The 12,503-nt window shown below is 36.3% G+C and overlaps 1 pseudogene; it reads left to right on the forward strand.

The window, feature by feature from the left end:
- Positions 1-1,775: 1,775 nt before the first annotated feature.
- Positions 1,776-2,729, forward strand: LOC114498708 (annotated as a pseudogene).
- The last annotated feature ends 9,774 nt before the right edge of the window (positions 2,730-12,503 follow it).

Genomic DNA, 12,503 nt, shown 5'->3' on the forward strand with positions numbered 1-12,503 from the left:
CTCAGCTATCTTCTACCAGGTATTGTGTTACTATTTATTTGTCTCCCAAACACTGAGGGTATTTCCTAGCACATAGTAGAAGCTCAACATGTTTTTGAATTAAATTGTGAAATACTTGGGCTGATTGTAGTCTCTCAGATTTACATGTGGAATTCCTAAACCCCAGTATGTGACTTTATTTGGAGATAAGGTCTTTACAGAGGTAACAAAATTAAAATGAGATCATTAGGCTGTGTCCTAATCCAACAGGACTAGTACCCTCAACAAAACTGATACAAACTGCAATGTATTTTCTCACATATAAAATGGCAATACTACTTCACAGAGTTTGTGTGAGGATTAAATGTGATAATTATGTGAAATGCTAAGTACAATTCTCAGCATATTCATTAAATGCCACTTATTTTTGTTATCACCATCTGAGGTTTCTTTGCATAGACAATGGATTATTTGCTAATCTGCTCTTATGAGTTCTTTTTAACCTTTTAGCTAAGGTAAAAATACCTATTTTCCTGATTACTATGAGAATATTTTCCTTCCTGTACTTAAAAATATTTTAGTTATATATTTAAATTCCAAACTTTATTTTCTTATACCTAACCTAGCTCCATAACCCAATTTCTATGTGAAACACTGCAGGAGACTTCAGGTAAGAGGCTTGTTTAATAATTAAGGTATATCAGTTACTAAATGACATCCTTTTAATTGCTTAATACCTTATTTATAGAAAATCTCTTAAAATGAGTGCCTTTGAAGCATGGACCCCATTCATTACTCAGAATCATTTGATGGAGAGAGTGGTTTGGATGTGTGTGAGAGGTGTGATACCCTGAATTCCTCTTATATTGCTAGGAGTTTATAATGATGCCAATGGAATATAACTACATGTATTTAAAGGCTTGCAATAAAAGACTGGTAATATCTTGCTTCAGGTATTAACAAGGATGTCCTATTTTGCTTAAATTGAAATACAGAAGTGTATTTTAAAATAAACAAAATCATATGAATGCTTTAATGAGAATTATATCACCCTTCTGGAATTTAGAATCCAGAAAAAAAAATACTGTACCGAATGAGAGCGGGGCGGGATCGGGAGGTGATTGATCACAGGGCAGCGAGCCACTGGGTGCCAACTGTAAACATGCACGTGACCCCAGCCCACCATGCAAGCTTGGCCAGGCCCACCCACTGTGTGCCCACAGTCCAGCCTGGCCAGTCAGAGAGGTGAGGCCAATGCCGGCCAGCTGATGTTGGCCAACCTCAACCAGGACGTCACTGTAAGGGGAACCAAGCACAGCTCTTCTCCATCATCTGGCTCTCCCCTGGTCCCCAGCTGTTGGTAAGATGTCCGGTTATAAATCTTTTTTCCTTTTTTCTGTGGGTAAGCTGGAAGAGATCTATGAATGCACTATAGTGAAGATGTGTACAACATAGAAAGATTGTTCTCAAGCAGCTTGGTGACCATCATTGGCCTCAAAGCTCCTAGGAAGCTAAAAGCTTCCCACCTACAGAAGGGAACTGAGATCTGCAACTACAGCTACTCCAACATGATACTGGCTCTTTCATTGAACAGGCAGAAGCTCAGAGTATGCCTGGGAGTCTCTGAATATACACAACGTTCAGGACATGTAGGCATAGTGCACCATCACCGAGATGCCCCAAACCTGGCAGGTAAATGAACTGTGGGAAAAGAGCTCTGTTTTTTGGAGTCTGCCTTTTCAAGATAGCCATAGGCCTGTGTCCATCAATAATGACAACTGCTGCCTGGTTACCCTAGCAGTGCCACCATGTGAGAGGTGCAGGTCTTCGTCACCGTTAACTTGAGAGCTGCCAACATGACCCCAGCTCACCACAGCCCTTTAGTCAAGTTGGCTTTTGATGCCAGTGGAACCAATCTCACCACTGCTTCAGAGAAGCTGACCACAGTTAGGGAATATTTTATTCCAGAGGGACAGAAACTGTTTGAGTTCCAGAGAGGAGTTAAGAGGTGTGTGAGCATCTGCTCTCAGGCCTTAGGCATGGATGGTGTGTTCCTCTCCACCTCCAGTAACACTAAGACTGTGCACATCCTCAGACTCAAGACTGCAGGGGAAACCTCAGGAGGAGCCCACCACCTGGACTGGGTAGTTCAGCAAGGTGCTCATGGCTTCCCCCAGCTACTTGGCCTCCCAAGTACAGAAATGTTCAACCAGGGCAGAGCCTTTGCCACAGTCTTCCTGCCTTTCTGTGGCCACGAAAACATTTGTGCCCTAGCCCCAATTCAAAAGATTCCCAGATTGCTGGTGGGAGCTTGCTATGGATACTTGTGCATGTACAACCTGGACCCCCAGAAAGGGGGAAATGCCCCCTGATGAAGCCACACAAATTGGATGGCAGTATGGAGACAACCAATGAAAACTTAGACTCCACCTCTCACAACCACCCCGTTGAACTCAAATGTACAGTACAACTGTAGCCAAAGTTCCTCAGGTACCTGCATCTCCTACAAGACCTCCTCCTACATGGAGGACTTTTCTGGAAGAGGAAGCCAGCAGGGTCCTTCTGCATCTGGAATAGGACAACGAGCATCCTCCCATGATTCTTCAGAGTGACTGAGCTTGACCTGTGAAATCTATCCCCCTCAAAAGAATACTGACTGACAGAGGACTTGGTGTTATGCTTTTATAAACTTTGACCTGAGTTGTGGAAAAGGAAGGCAGAGACAAGAAAGAGAAAAAATATAGCTGTAGTCTCATTTTCTGTTGTTCAGAAATATATGGTTTTCACTTCAGTGGCAAAACAAAAAACTATACCTTTAGAAAAAGACCATCAAGGTGATATTAGGTACAACTGAAGAGTATTATAGTGATCTAAACCTTTTAATTTGACATATATTTGTGTTAAGGAATTTATTATCATTATATTAAGTAATTTCTTTAATGTGGCAATAGTTTTTGGAAATTTTGCTTTTACGCTAATATATTCTACTGATATTTAAGTAATCATAGTCTTGTTTTTATCAAGAGAATTTTTACTTAAAATTGTGGCCATTGGACTGAAGCTACTTGATTGAATCAAATCCAGGGGTTCTTGCCTCCACTGTCTCTTGCTTGTTTCAGGGAAGTAGCATGAGCACGCTGTGTCTCAGGTTCCCTGTTTGTACGCAAGGAGAGTAACACTGACTGCCTTTCTCATACCAGACTTGTTGCAAGTGATACATGAGATAATATTTGTAATTTGCATGAAATATTTTACTTCAATGTTGGTAAATACAGTTTATCAGAGCAAAATCAAGTTTCAGTCTGGATATACTCCAGACCAACCAAACCCTCTGCTGTTTTGTTGTATGAATAGAAAAAAAGAAATGAGGGTAAGGATTTTTAATACATAAAGTTATGTTTAGGAGCTGTTATTTTATAAGGGCTAACTGGCAGTTGTTGCCATTCATTTAATGGAGGGGACTTGTGCTTTCTCAGGCAATGAACAGTTTGGCACTACTGGAGTCATTATATATATTAAGCAGTTTGTTTATATTTTATGTTGAAATAACAAACTAGGGCTTATATTGATCTCTATAGATAAAACATATTAAAATCCCATTAATGGGATTATTCTCACTGGTGAACTGATGTTCTAAACATTATGAACTTCTCTTCTGTGTTTAGACTCCACTGATTTGGAACAAATAATATTACAAGAGAATGATGGCTCTGTTCGAAGCTTGGAAATGAGGGGGAAAAGCTTTTAATTGGTACAGTGGATTAGAAATGAAACTTGACCTCCATTATGTCTCACTCTCCTCATTTGTTAAAGGAGGGTAGCAATATTTACTTCTCTCACTAGGTGTCACACAAATTAGCTTGATAATGATTACTACACGCTGTGAAACTTCAAAGAACTCTCTGTAGGTTTCTTATGAATACAGCTCTGGAGCCAGAACAGGGGCGGTCCCTTTTAAAGATTTGTGAACAGTGGAATCCATTTACAGTCTATGTTAACATATCCCATAAGTATAGCTGGGACAACCTAAACTATTTTAAGAAGTTCTTGGAAAACTTCTGTGAATGTTTATGCTGAAATGTGTTTATGGACTCTCAGGGACTGGGAATTTTTTCAAACATATTAACCACTCGTTTGTGTGACAGAAAGGGTGGCAGTTAAACTCTAGTTTAATGCATATTTGGGGTTTAAGACCACCCCTATCTCTTCAATTAAGCGTGAAGACCAGAGTACCAATCAAGGTATATTAAAGTAATACATTTAGTTAATTTTTAGGCAAGAAGGAAACTTTGCTTTCTCACTGTTAGTTTTATTGTTACAGATATTCTAAACTATTTAACGTTAGAATCCCCATACAAAGGCCACCAAGGAAGCATGTTGGGAATTAAGAAGCTGAGCTCAGGAAATCTGCTGAGCAAGGAAGAGCACTCTCACCACAGGGTCTGAGTGATGTCTCAAAAGAGAAGAAACACTGAGGGTACTGAGAGCACTGAGTTAGTCAAGGTTAGTTGGAGTTAGTCAAAGTTAGTTGGAGTTAGTCAAGGCTGATTTTAGTAGAAATTAGTAAATGGACTGTTGGGTAGAGATTAGTCAAGATTTGCAAATTTCCAAAACAATTATCATCCTCTCTTTAAAACTTGTAACTTTTGAAATATGAGACACTAACATGGAGAGTTAGTGTTGCTCTGGTCTTTCTATAACAATGGATCTGAAAGGTGGTTTTAAAGTAACTTGAGCTTAAGTACGTCATGTTGCATATTATGGTGTATATATAAATAGCCATTCTCTTAGCCGAAGGTGAGCTATATAGTGCTGAGAAACGGTGGTCCATACCCATTAAGGATAAGACTGAGTGGCTCGCAATGGTTTCTTATCTTAACTAGTCATTATTAGAATGGAGGAGAGTTGAATTCTCTGTGGAAGTATGACACAAAATAATTTATAAACATGTCCTGCATGATTAACCTGGGAAAAAGAATATAAACAAATTTCGATTTATTCTATGTAATGAACTGTGGATGTTACCGATTGACAAATTTGTTTAGATCTATAGACAAAATATATGTGTTTGTCGTTAACAGTTAAAATATTTTCTCAACTTTTCATTTATCATTTTCTTTCCTTTATTATAGGGTTGATAAAGAAAATAAGTATATTTCTTTTTAGAGTAAGTTTTGAATTAATTAAAATCTAGAGAATGGTATATAAGCCTTAATATACTAGGTATCTTTTTTTAAGGTAAAAGGATAAATTTTATGTTACCCATTGGCCATCCAAGAACCTTAAAGTTACATTATTAAAAGACATCTCAGCAGTTTTATAGTTTTCAATTTGGGGAAAGCTAAATAAATACAGGTAATATTTTTTTAAAGCCCCACATTAAAATAGTAACTTGATTTTTAGGAATTTGATTATTTTTTCAAAATAAGAAACTGTTAAGAAATCATTTAAAAGTGTGGCACAGCAGAGAGAGATAACACTATTTTGGCTGGGAAAAAAAAATCTCCCTCTCTTATCAGTTTGGTATTAACTCTTCCTAAATGCTATAGACAATTCTAATGAAATCACCTGGACCTGATGGTCACTTTGTGGGAAATCTTTTAATCATGAATTCAGTTATTTTATTATTTTTACAGAAGCAAAAGATTATTTTTATTTATTTTCTTCTTTAACAGATATCAGTTACAAAACTAATTTACTTGCTATATACAAGCATATGGAAATTTACAGAGTTTACTTGCCACAGGGAGAGAGCAAAGATGGGCCAATGTGTTAGCAGAAAAACATGGTTAGCACATTCATTAACTGGTGACCTGTTCACTGCCTTATCATTAGCCTCAGTCTGTCCTAGAAACATGTTTACACATGTGGTTTGCACATGCACTGCTCTATTCAAACTTTTCTATCTTTTCTTGAACCAGTTTTGGAAAGTTGTGTTTTTCAAGGAATTTGACTATTTTATAAAAGTTATTGTGTTATATAGATATTCTCCCAATATTTATTATACCTTTAATGTCTTTGGGATAAATAATGAAACCTCTTTCATTCCTGATGTTGGAAATTTACATTTCCTCTCTTCACTTGACAAGTCTTCATAGAACTTTATTGAGGTTAAGATATTCAAAAATCAACATTTGGTTTTGCTAATTTTCTTCATTATTTGTTTGTAATTCATTTTTTTTATTATCACTCCTTCCACCTACCCTTTGGCAACCATCAGCTTGCTCTCTATATCCATGAATCTCTTTCTGCTTTTTATTCATTTATTTATTTTTAGATTCTGCATGTAAGTGAGATCATATAATACTTCTCTTTGTCTGACTTATTCACTTAGTATAAAACCTTCTAGGTGCATGCATGTTGTCACAAATTGCAAGGTTTCATTCATTTTTATTACTGAATAATATTCCGCTATATATTCTTAATCCATTCATCTATTGATGAACATCTAATTTGCTTTTATATCTTTTGACTATTACTAGTAATGCTACAGTGAACACAGGCTGAATTTTTCTTTTTGAACTAGCATTTTTTGAAAAATAAGTACCCACAAGTGGAATTACTGGATCATATGGCAGCTCTATTTTTAATTTTTTGAGGACTGTCATACTGTTTTCCACAGTGGCTGCACTAATTTACAACCCACCAACAGTACTCAGGGTTCCCTTTCCTCCACTTCCCTGCCAGCACTTCTTATTTGTTGATTTATTAATGATGGCCATTCTGACAGGTGTGAGGTGATATCTCCTCTTGGTTTTAATTTGTGTTTCTCTGATGCTTAGTGACATTGAGCATATTTTCATATGTGTATTGGTCATCAGTATATCCTCTTGGGAGAATTGTCTCTTCAGGTCATCTGCCCATTTTTCATTGAATGTCTTGTTTTATTTTAAGTTGTATAAGTTTTTGATATATTTTAGAAATTAACCTGTTATCACATATATCATTGGTAAATATCTCCTCACATTTGGTAGATTGTCATTTCATTTGTTATGGTTTCCTCCACTGTGCATAAACTTTTTAGTTTGGTATAGTCCCATTTGTTTTTCTTTTGTTTCCTTTGCTTGAGGAGAAATATGAAAAAATGATATTGCTAAGAGCAATGTCAGACAGATAGAGAGAGAAAGAGAGATTTTTTGTGCCTGTATTCACTGATTGATTCTTGTATATACTCTAACCAGGGATCAATTCCACAACCTTGGTGTATTGGGACAACATTCTAACCAACTGAGCTACCCAGCCAGGGCTAAATGGTACTACTTTCTTAATTTTCTTCCTAATCATTCTTTATTGGTGTATAGAAATGCAACAGATTTCTTTACATTGATTCTGTATCCTGAAACTTTACTGAAGTCATTTATTAGTTCTAATAACCTTTTGATGGAACCTTTAGGATTTTCTATATATAGTATCATGTCATCTCCAAATAATGAGAGTTTTACTTCTTCCTTTCTAATTTGGATGCCTTTTATTTCTTTGTCTTGTCTGAATGCCATGGCTCAGAATTCCAATACTATGCTGAATAGAACTGGTGATAAAGAGCATCCTTGTCTTGTTCCTGATTGCAGAGCAAAGGCTTTAAGCTTTTCACCATTGAGTGTGATATTAGCTGTGAGTTTGTCACTTATGGCCTTTATTACATTGAAATATATTCCTTCTATACTCACTTTGCTGAGAATTTTTGTCATAAAAGGATGTTGAATGCTTTTTCTGTATGTATTGAAACAATCATATGTTTTCTGTCCTTTATTTTGTTAATGTGATGTATTATGTTGATTGATTTATGAATATGGAACTATGCTTCCATCCTTGGAGTGAACCCTACTTGGTCATAGTGTATAATCCTTTTAATGTATTGTTGAATCCAGTTTACTAACACTTTGTTGAGAATTATTGCATCCACATTCATCAAGGATATTAGCCTGCAATTTTCTGTTTTTGTAACATCTTTATCTGGTTTTGACATCAAGGTAATTATGGCTTCATAAAATGAGTTTGGATGCTTTCCTTACTCTTCTATTTTTGAAATAGTTTAAGAAGGATAGGTATTAATTCTTTGAATGTTTGGTTTTGTTTGTTTTTCTAGTTCCTTTAGATGAAGAGTTAGATTGCTTATTTGGGATTTTTTTTCTCATTTCTTGAAGTAGGCCTGAGTAGCTAGAACTGCTGTCTTGGAGCTGTTTTTGCTGCATGCCATAAACTTTGAAAAGTTGTATTTTTATTTTCATTTGTTTCAAGATAGTTTTTGATTTCTTATTTAATTTCCTCTTTGATTGGTTGGGTAGTAGCATGTTGTTTAGACTCCATATATATATATTTTTTACTGTTTTCTCCCTGTAGTTCATTTTTAGTTGTATGCCATTGTAATCAGAAAAGATGCTTTATATGATTTCAATCATCTTAAATTTATTGAGGCTTGTCTTGTGGACTAATATGTGATGTATCTTGAGAATGTACCATGAGCACTTGAAAGAAAATGTCTTCTGAAGTTTGAGGATGAAATATTTTATAAAGTTCTATTAAGTTGATCGCATTTAATGTGACATTGAAGGTCGTTATTTCCTTATTAATTTTCTGTCTAGATGATCTATTCATTGATATAAATAGGATATTAAAACCCCTACTATTATACTATCATTGTGGTTTTCTCCCTTTCTATCCATTAATAATTGCTTTATTTATTTAAGTGCTCCTGTATTTGGTGTGTAGATATTTATGATTGTTATATCCCCTTCTTTATTGAAGTTCTCCCTAAATTACCTCTATTCTACTCACAAGTTTGGTGAGGATCCTTATGATCATTTCTTTGAAGTCTTTATCAGGCAAATTACTCATTTCCATTTCTTTAGGGGATTTTTCTGGGGATTTTTCTCCTTTCTTCATTTGAGAGATAGTTTTCTGTCTTTTCATTTTGTTCGACTTTCTAAGTTTGTTTATATTGTAAACAATATAAACAGAACCTGATCCTGTCCTGTTTTTCACAAGACCGGAAACCAAAGTTTAAACCTTGAATACACACCAGTTATGAGTAACACTTGTGTAACGCCACCTAACAAGTAACACTTTTAAACCCTTAACTGCTACCCCTTAATACCCTGCACCCAGGCCTGGATCAGAAGACATTATTTGAGCCTTGCCTCCTGTCTTCTTGCCAGTCAATTCTGGCAAGAAGAAAAAGGAGCAGATAAAACTCCTTATAAAAAAGTTCCTCAATAGCTGATACCATAGTATTGGCTTTTATGTGCATTGTGCAGAGAACACTTGTTCAATAGCGATATGAATTAGAAAAAATAGCTGTATCTTCCAGTCCTAGGAAAGTGGCCTCATGTAGAAGCAGGCTCTGTGTACAGTCTGTGTGCAGAGTGATTTTGGCAGGCTGATAGGAGATGAGCAGAGCAGGTACTTAAGGTATCCAGGGCCCTGGTCTACTGAGGAAGCTGTGGGTGGGGATTTCAGGTGCTTGTAGTAATGCCCTGGTGATCCTGCCTGTTCCTTTTGTTCTGGGCTGCTGTAGATTCAGTGATGTGTTTAGGGCCACACTGCAGAGCACCTAGGTAGAACTCCTGCCCATTCTCTGGAGGTGGAACAACAGTACTTAACGGAACCCCCTGGCTCCTCCAATTCCAGAGAATTCCCGCAGTGCCCAGAGAGCTCTCGCAGCTGTCCAGGCTTCTCCATTCCTATCTCTAGTTTGCTGTAGCAAAATGGTCCTGTAGAGTGGAGACATCTGTGCAGGGTAGTTTGGGGAAGCAGTTTGGAGCCGAGCAGGCACTTAACGGCTCCTGGAGCATATAGTCTGCCACCTAGAGCAGCTCCGGACTGGGAGGCCAGGTGGGCGTGGTGACACCCTGTTCCTGCTTGCTTGCTCCTTTTATTGCAGGCCTCCAGGCTCCAGGCAATGTGGCTGTGAACTAGCAGCTGCGGTGATCCCAAAGGTAGGCCAAAGGACTGAATAGAGCTCAGGCTGCCCTGTCAAAGTGGAGGGATGGAAGCATTGGACCTCACTGGCTCCTCCAGAGAGAGAGTTCCCACATCTTCTAGAGGCCCCCTCAGCTTCCCAGGCCTCTCTATTCAGTCTCTTTGTTGTCAGAAGCTGTCCGTTCAGCATTCAGTTGTCTCACTGGAGTAGTTGCTACTTATATACATGCACATTTTATTTTGCTCAGTAGAGGGGACTAGTTCAGCATCCTCCTTTGCCTCAGCCACCTTAGACCACTGATTTTTGCTTTCATTTGTATTACTTTTCTAAATTCTATTGAATTTAATTTGCTCTTTTGGTCCCTGTCTTTTTGCTGTGAATTGAACTGAATTGTGTCCCTCTAAATTTATATGTTGAAGCCTTACTTCTCAGTGTTCAGAAGAAAAGTAACAAGTAACCTCATGTGGTCACCTTGATTGTGAACTTCTAGTGCCTAGAACTGTGAGAAAATAAGTTTTTGTTATTTAAGCCACCTAGTTTATAGCATTTTATTATGGCAACCCAACTACACCAAGATACTTCTTAAGGTAGAAAGTTAGATTGTAAACTTATCTTTCTTCTTTTGTCCTATAGACATTTAAATCTGTAAATTTCCCTTAAATAATTTCTTTAGCAACCTTCCTCCAAATGTGGATGTGTTATTTGTTATTGTTATAACAATATTGTTATTTGAATGTGTTAATTTTTAAATATTTGGTTATTTATAGTAATTTAATTTATACCTATTTAATTAGATTGATTAGAGAACACATTCTATAACATTTCAATCTATTAAAATGTATTGAGACTTGTTTGTGATAAAGCATATACTCTGTCTTGGCAAATATTCTATGGACACTTAGAAAAATAGTATACTCCTACTTTTGGTGACATTGCCTGCAAATGCCCATTATGTCAGGTAAGTATAGTGTCACTTAGATTTTTTATGTTGTTACATATTTTTGGTCATATTTTCTTTTTTTGTTAAGATTTTATTTAGTTTTAGAGAGGGGGAAAGGAGGGAGAAAGAGAAACGTTAATGTGTAGTGGCCTCCTGTGTGTCACCTACTGGGGACCTGACCCACAACCCAGGCATAAGCCCTGACTGGGAATCAAACCAGCAACCCTTTGGTTCCCAGGCCAGCACTCAGTCCACTGAGCCACACCAACCAGAGCATCTTGGTCATATTTTGTAATCATTACTGATAGAAGGGTATTACAGCATGTAAATATCAGTATTAATTTGTCTTTTTCTCTCTTTAGTTTTGTTTGGTTTTGCTTCATGTATGTTGAAGCTCATTGATTAGTTGCAAGCACTTTAAGATTATTATGTTTTCCTAATTGCCCATTTTATCATGAAATGTCACTCTTTATCTGTAGAAATACTTCTTGTTTTCAGATCTACTTCATCTAATATTAACATGGAGATAATATTGATGTGTATTAATAATTGACATCTTTTCCATTCTTTTCTTTGAAATGTTCTGCATCTTCATATTTAATACATCTTAGAAATGACATATAATCAAGTCTCACTCTTTCATCCCAGCTTACATTCTTTGCCTTATAATTGGAGTATTCATTGCATTTTTATGTAATGCAATTTTTATATACTTGAATTTAGACCTATTTTGTAATAATTTTTAGTTTATTCTTTCTAGATTTTGTTGTTGGTTATTGGCTGTCGTTCCTTATACCTTGTACCTTATTTATTCTGCAAGTGGAAAGGCTGGGAGCGGAGGCTGAACATGGAATTAGAAATAATGAAGAAGGCATTATATGTGCAATTCTAATAAGTCTAAATTTTAGTATGTATATATTGAAGAGTCATCAAACTTTCTATTTTCTACTTTTAAGATTTTCTTTTAATAAGATTATCTTAAGAGCATCTGAATAAAGCTTGGCCTAGAAGGAGAAGAATTTGTAAGTAATCTATGGAAACAATTTATTAAAACATAGAGACAGATTAAAATTTTAAAAGTTCAAAATAAAGGTGAAGAGAGTATACATTTGAGAAGAATTCAGAGGGGAAATTCTCAGAATTTGGTCATTGATAGGCATGGAGTTTTTGATAGTGGGTGTTTCTAAGACACTCAAAGTGTCATAGGAAAATAGTTATTGATTGTATCATTCACTGAATAAGGTACAGTGGAAGGCAGGTAGAGTTGAAGGTACCATGAGTTTATTTTTGGACTTAATGTGTTTTCAGATACTTGTGGAACATTTAACTGCAAATGTTTAACTGGCAAACAGTTAAGCTTTGATGAAAGCTTTGATGTCGAGAAACAACTTTAGAAATCATTCATTTATAGATAGTAGTTGAGTGAGAGAAGGATGAAATTTCCTGAGGTGTGTATAGCCAGGGATTTATTCAAGTGTATGTGATCATGTGAATGTGGACATGGGCATGCATGCACATATTACTATGCATGAAGGTATTTTATAGTGTTGGGTACAACATGAAATCTAAGTTCTTGTTCCATATGAAATCAAACACACTAAAACAAAATGCATACTAAAAATTGATTCTATGTAAATCAAAGTTAATAAAGATGGTCCTTTCCAG

The sequence above is a fragment of the Phyllostomus discolor genome, chromosome 6, assembly GCF_004126475.2.
Source record: "Phyllostomus discolor isolate MPI-MPIP mPhyDis1 chromosome 6, mPhyDis1.pri.v3, whole genome shotgun sequence".
Lineage (NCBI taxonomy): Eukaryota > Metazoa > Chordata > Mammalia > Chiroptera > Phyllostomidae > Phyllostomus > Phyllostomus discolor.